Here is a 7428-nt window from a genome sequence, read left to right as displayed (position 1 = left end):
CAACAGTGTCTGTTACAATACAGGAGCTACAGGTGCAATGCTGAAATAGGTCACTAGGTGGCAGCAAAGTACAATCTAAGAGAAACCTAATAAATACAGTCTACAGAGAGGGATGACTAATACTATAAAGTAGAGCTGCAGGATTCTGGCTAAAATGAGAGTCATAATTTTTTTGCTATGAAGTGGATGAGAACGGCACCCGGTTTGAAGTTAGTGCCAGCAAACAGGTCTTCCCACTGACCTTATAGATATGAAAAAAGTTCAAAGGTTGCTGCACTTAAAAATCGTTCATTTATTTTTCAAATGTTTTAAGAAAGATTACATATCAGAACACAGATCACATCAGATGTGTTCTGACTGATCTGAAGAAGGGCGTGAACATGAGCAATCTCATGAGCAAATCTTATTTTGCTAATGAGAAAACTGCAGTATCATAAGCCTATATAGTATATAAAAAATAAACTTATATATGTAAAAAAAATCCCTAATGTAGCTGATGTGTAAAATGTTACTAGTAGGAAGAAAATCACAGAAGCAGGAGATTTCATTTATGGGGCATTATGTACACCACCAGTATATATAGAATGACTTTAGGTTGCCACATTGGATGGAAGCGATATTTGACATTTTCAGATTACAATGGCTATAGATTAAAATGGAAAGGTAATTTGTTTATAACAATATATTTCAAAATAGCATATGTAGCAATTAAATATACACTATATTGGCAAAATGCATTGAGAAAAGGAGGAGTGGAGTTGTCAGCTGTCTTTTCTCAATGACTGACTTCTCTTTTGGTGGATGAGAGGACACCACAGCCTAGGCACCCAGATTGTGACTTCCAGTCTTTACCTAAACTTCACTGCTCTGAGCGATGCATCCATTGGCGTGTGCAGGGGGTGTGCTGGGTGTGCCTGAGCACACCCTAATCACTCTGTATGCCAGGGCCGATGATAAGGCAGTACAGCCATGCCCTATTAGTCCAAAAGTGGGGCCCAGGCAACTGCCAAGCAGGAGGACCAGCTGTACTGCCTTATTGAAGATATTGATCCTCTTGTTATTCCCATTGCAGTGTTGCTACTGCCTGTGCTCTGTGTTTGAGCTTTGGGGTGTACACCCTAATGTAATTTGCTGCGCACACCTATGGATGCATCATTTTGTTTGAAATATTGTCAAAAGTATTGGAACACCTGCCTTTACACGCACATGAATTTTAATGGCATCCCAGTCTTAGTCCGTAGGGTTCAATATTGAGTTGGCCCACCCTTTGCAGCTATAACAGCTTCAACTCTTCTGGGAAGGCTATCCACAAGGTTAGGAGTGTGTCTATGGGAATGTTTGACCATTCTTACGGGAGCGCATTTGTAAGGTCGGCCACTGATGTGGAGGAGAAGCCAACAAAGCCTGGGGAATGCCCAGGAAAAAACCCAAGCGTGGACTGAAGGGGGGCCAACCCTTCCTAAAGGTACAGGAGCACACCAAACACCCAGCAGGTAGCACAATGGCTGCAAAGGTGCTGGTGTGTTGCTGGACCAATACACACACCAACGTGATCACAAAAAACTTGCCACCACCCTTATTTATAGCTGGCTATCACAGTAAGTGGCATTGGAAGGCTACAAACAAACTGATGTGGAGAAGGCCTGGCTCACAGTCATTGCTCTATTTCATCCCATAGGTGTTCTATCGGGTTAAGGTCAGGCCAGTCAATTTCCTCTACCCCAAACTCACTCATCCATGTCTTTATGGACCTTGCTTTGTACACTGGTGTGCAGTCATGTTGGTACAGGAAGGGGCCATCCCCAAACTATTCCACAAAGTTGGGAGCATGAAATTGTCAGAAATGTCTGCTGACACCATAAGAGTTCCCTTCACTGGAACTACGGGGTCAAGCCCAACCCCTAAAAACCAACCCCACACCATAATCCCCCCTCCACCAAATGATTTGGACCAATGCACAAAGCAAGGTCTATAAAGACACGGATGAGCGAGTTTGGGGTGGAAGAACTTGACTGGCCTGCACAGAGTCCTGACCTCATTCCAATGGATTAGAGTGGAGACTGCAAGCCCAGCCTTCTTCTCCAACATCAGTGTCTGACCTCACAAATGTGCTTCTGGAAGAATGGTCAAACATTCCCATAGACACACTCCTAAACCTTGTGGACAGCCTTCCCAGAAGAGTTGAAGCTGTTATAGCTGCAAATGGTGGGCGCCAACTCAATATTAATTTATCAGAAGAGACAGCAGACATCAGATTTATTCAGCATCAGAAGATCTTCCCTCCCTCCTAAATTATTAAAGCTGAACTACACTTCATCTGAGCACCACAAACCAAAAGTGCTATTGAATTTATTTTTCTCTTTCAATAATTTTTATTTCAAAGTTTTAACTAGACATGTGCAATTCATTTAATTCCAAATTTGTTTTTTTTTTTTTATAATTGTATTTTTATTAGATTTTTAACAATATACAATGAACAAGTACAGCAGTAATGTTGTACAATATAAAATATAAAGTTTTGATAGTATCTTTATAGCAAAAAAAACAAAATAAGTACATAAGAACAGAGTTCAGAATTACAGAGCACAAACCGCTATGTACTTTTGTCCAGGATACAGAAAAATATTATTCCTAAAATAAAAGTGCAGGATCAGAAATGTAAAATTAGTTACATAAGAGAGAGGAACATAGATTCTATGGAGGACATGTGGTATGTGGTTATAAGTTCTAAGTAAAACATATGAAAATGGGGCAGGTGGGGGGGGGGTGGGATATCATAACTTAAAGAATGGTGTTTACCATAGGAGTCCCAAATTCCGACTCATCCCAGGGTTTCCACAATTTTTCAAATTGGGGGATAGTATCATGTACTGAGGCCGTTAGATATTCCATCCTTCAGATATCAATTACTAATTGTAAAAATTTGGGCCAAGGGGGAGGGGCATCGGACAGCCAGCACAGGGGGATAAGTCGTTTGGCAGCTAATAGTATATAAGAAAGAAGCCGGTTAGCTCTTTTGGTTAAGTTAGGGAAAGGGAGGCCCAACAAATAGTGTAATGGGTCCAATGGGAGAGATCTATCCAACACTTTCTGTATTAGGAGCCCCACCTCCCCCCAGAAAGATTGTATCTTTGAACACTGCCAAAATATATGGAATAAAGAACCCGTGTCAATCCCACAACGCCAACAGCGCGGCGGGACTGAGGGGTCGTATTTATGAATAACATCAGGGGTTCTATACCAGAACATAAGAATTTTCATAGAAGTCTCCCGTTGGGTCACACACTTAGAAGATCTGGAGACAGAAGACCAAATCTTGTCCCATAGCTGAATTGATATAGCTCTGCCCAACAAATGGGACCACTTTCCCATATAATGATGTGTGGTCTCAGTCAGAGGTGTCGACTCATGAAGGATACGATGGATGGAGGATATTAGGTGTAGCTGGTGGGGTCCCTGAGCACATATGTATTCGAAATTAGTTGGGCTTTCGAGTGATAATGATGAAGATTTGGAGTGGAAAAAGTGTCTGACCTGCAGGTAGAAGTAAAAAAGTTGGTTGGGGATATTAAATTTCTCACGTAAGGTGTCAAAGGATTGTAGCTTTCGCGTAACCGGGTTTACTAAATTTCGAAGTTGAAAGAGGGAGGCGTTAAGCCATGGGAAGATCCTGCTCAGGGACAAACTGTCTGGTATGAGTGGGTTTAACAGTACATTGATGAGCGGGGAGCAGGGTGAGATGAGTTGGTATTTTTTGAAACATTTACGCCAAATAGTTATAGTAAAATTCATTGGGCCAGTGCACTGATGTCTAAAAGTGGAATCTATAGGAAAGGAATCATCCCAAACCAAGGTACATGGGTGAACCGGGTGTATCACACCCTTCTCAATAGCGGACCATTGATTTGGAGCAAAGAGTGATGTCCAAGAAATAATAGGCCTTAAATGTGAGGCATAATAATATTTGAAAATGTCCGGGGCACCCATTCCACCCCTGGACCTCGGAGCAAACACCACTGAACTGGCTATACGGTGAGCCCCTTCGCCCCATATGAACTTTAGAAAGTTACGTTGAAGTGTCTTTAATTGGGATGAGGGTAAAGCAATTGGTAAAGTTTCAAAATAGTATAACAGTCTAGGTAAAATAGACATTTTTAAAACATTTATCCTGCCTAATAAGGATAATGGGTATTTAGTCCAAGATCTCAAGGATTTATTAATTTCCAGAACTAAGGGAGGACAATTTGCAGAGTATAGAGAAGAGTAGGATGGGGTGAGAAGGATACCTAAATATTTGAGAGAGGTTTTACACCATTTATAGGGATAGGACTCTTTGAGTTGTGATAGTATGGGTAATGGGATATGTATGGGCAGAGCTTCAGTTTTAGACGTATTAATTTTATAACCCGAGATGGCCCCAAAGGAAGACAACAATTTGTGTAGAGAGGGGAGGGAAATCATTGGATTAGTAATCGTGAGCAAGATGTCATCTGCAAAGAGTGATAGTTTATATTCCCCTTGTCGCATTACCACCCCCTGAATATCCGGATGGGTGCGGATGGACTCGGCCAGGGGTTCTAAGCAGAGAATAAAAAGTAATGGCGACAAAGGACAGCCCTGTCGAGTACCGTTAGTCATAGGGAAGCTTGGCGACATGAAGGATGACATCTGTACTTGAGCTGTGATTGTTGAATATATGGCCTTCAAAGCCTTCAGATAAGGACCCCCAAAGCCATACATCTCTAAAACATTGAACATATAGGGCCAGCTTAACCTATCAAAGGCCTTTTGTGCATCTAAACTCAAGATCAACGCTTGTCTGGAGGTTCTATCTAGAAGGTCTATTAAGTTTATTGTACGACGGGTGTTGTCCCCCGTATGCCTGCCAGGCACAAAACCCACCTGGTCCCTATGGATCAATTTGGGGATAATCCTAGATAGCCTAGATGCAAGAATTTTTGTAAAAATCTTATAATCTGAATTTAGAAGAGCTATCGGCCTATAATTATCTGGGATAGAGGGATCTTTACCTGGCTTTGGAATGACAGAGATAAATGAATGAGAGAATTGTGAGATAGGGGATATACCTTTGAGCAGGGATTCATAGAGGGTTAGCATATGTGGAGATAGAATATCAAAAAAAGATTTGTAATAAAAGTAGGATAAACCATCAGGGCCGGGCGATTTATGTAGTGGGAGTTTCTTAACTATGGACAGAAGTTCTCCAGTCGTTATATCTGTATTCAAACTGTCTAAGTCTGCAGAGGTTAGCTTCGGGAGTTTTATCTTAGAAAAAAATTTTTTAAATTTTTCTTGAGTAAAGTTAAAACCATGCTCAGGAGTGAGGCAGTTGTATAATTTATGGTAGAAATTGCCAAAGACACTAGACATTCCACGGGGGCAGTAAACTCTAGATCCATCTGTCTGCTGAAGGAAATCAGGGAATGAGTTGAAAGGGCGTGGACGGAGTTTGTTAACTAGCATTCTATGCGGTTTATTTGAGTACTCGTAAAACTTCTGTTTTGTCCATAGCAAAGATCTGACTGCCCTACCCAGATGAAGTGATTTGATTTGCTCCCTAAGAGAGGTTACCCTTCGTAATTTTGATACTGTAGGGACTCTCAACAATCTCCGCTCTGCAGCAACCAGAGCAGCGGTAAGAGACTGTAAAAGACTATTTCTATCTTTCTTTATCCTGGAGCTTTCGGATATGCAGGCACCGCGAAAGACAGTTTTATGTGCTTCCCAAAGTGTGGAAAAGTCTGAAACTGATCCTATATTGTGTTGAAAAAATTCTTCTAAATTTTTTGCCAGTATATTACGTGAAACTTCAGATTGTAGTAAATGGTCATTTAGACGCCAATGACATGACTTAGGGTGGGCCTGAAAAAGCGCAAGATGTAACATGATGGGAGCATGGTCTGACCATGTAATAGGTGATATATCAACCTCAGTCACATAGGATATGAGTGGGGCCGATATAAAAAAATGGTCAAGGCGTGAATACATTTTGTGGGCTGAGGAATAGAAGGTGAACTGTTTAGAGGAGGGATGTCGGATCCTCCATGAGTCGAATAACCTATGAGATCTAATGCATTTGCGAAAAGAGTTAGCTTGGGATGAAATCTTTTTAGAAGGCACGGTATTAAAAAGGGTTTGTCTGTCTCTATTGGGGGACATAACCAGATTGAAATCCCCTCCTATAATCATGAAAGGTTGCGATGGGTAGTGAGGAGAATCAAATAATGTGTTAAGGAATTCAATCTGGCCAGTATTAGGAGCGTATACATTAATGAGAGAAAACGATGTAGTTGCATAATCACAATCTAGAATGAGATATCTACCGAGAGGGTCAGCATAAGATCTTTTTACCTTAATAGGACATGCCTTCCTAATCAAAATCGCCACTCCCGCCCTGCCTGAGTGATCCGAGGCAAGGGAGGAAGTGGGGAAATACCTTGAGGCAAATTTAAGCGTACCAGTAGACTTAAAATGGGTCTCTTGAACCATTACCACATCTGCGTCAGAGGCCCTGAAATCCTTCAGGGCCATCCAGCGTTTACGAACAGAACCTAGACCTTTGACATTATACGACATAATTTTCAAAGCCATATATATAGACCCAATAGATTCGCTTTTGTAAGGTTGCAGACACCAAGGGATAAAGAAACACACTCACATGTCAGCAGGCATAACCTATAATAAAACTGCATTTGGTTAGAAAAGTAAGAACGAAACATTTGTATCCTTAGCACCATAGTGATATCCTTGGACATGAAAAAAACAAGAGAAAAAAAAAAAAAAAAAAAAAAAAAAACAAGAACCAACTTGAAAAACAGTAAAAACAAAAACAAAAGTTCTCTCAGGCCTGAGAGGCAATTGCGTCTCAGGGGGCCTTGAACAGATGTCAAGGCCAGGTAGGGGCGTATACGGACTTCCATCAGGAGATTCCAGGTAGAGAACTAGGAAGTACCCGCCGCTCACCTTATGAGTTCGTTAGCGTAAAAATAGATTCTGCCATTACTAAAGTGATTAGCAAATCAACTAGGTGTATTAAACGGTATGTCAACTGAGTCACTCATGACTGGGGAGAAAAATGAGTATTAGCTATAAGACTACGTAAATAAAACAAAACCAAAAGGAGCAGGGTGAGTGCCAAAAGAATCATAACAGATCAGAGTATTAATTTCTACCACTCTAAAAACATGTAAAATGTTCCGAGTAGTGTAGTGGGTATGGATCCATGGAAAACAAGTGTTGTGCTTTCAAGGAGGTTGCTTGGAGTTACGAAGACGCTGAGGTGTAGAGAAGTGTTTCCTGGACCTGTCTCTCACTGGGGTCCAGATGCGGCTGGGTGTATTGGGAGGAGGGCGAGCCTGATTATTTGGGGGGATTAAGTCCTCTTCCGGGAGCGGCGGCAGACCCAGA

This window comes from Aquarana catesbeiana, linkage group LG01 (assembly GCF_042186555.1).
Source record: "Aquarana catesbeiana isolate 2022-GZ linkage group LG01, ASM4218655v1, whole genome shotgun sequence".
Lineage (NCBI taxonomy): Eukaryota > Metazoa > Chordata > Amphibia > Anura > Ranidae > Aquarana > Aquarana catesbeiana.
Note: the sequence above shows the minus strand (reverse complement) of the source record.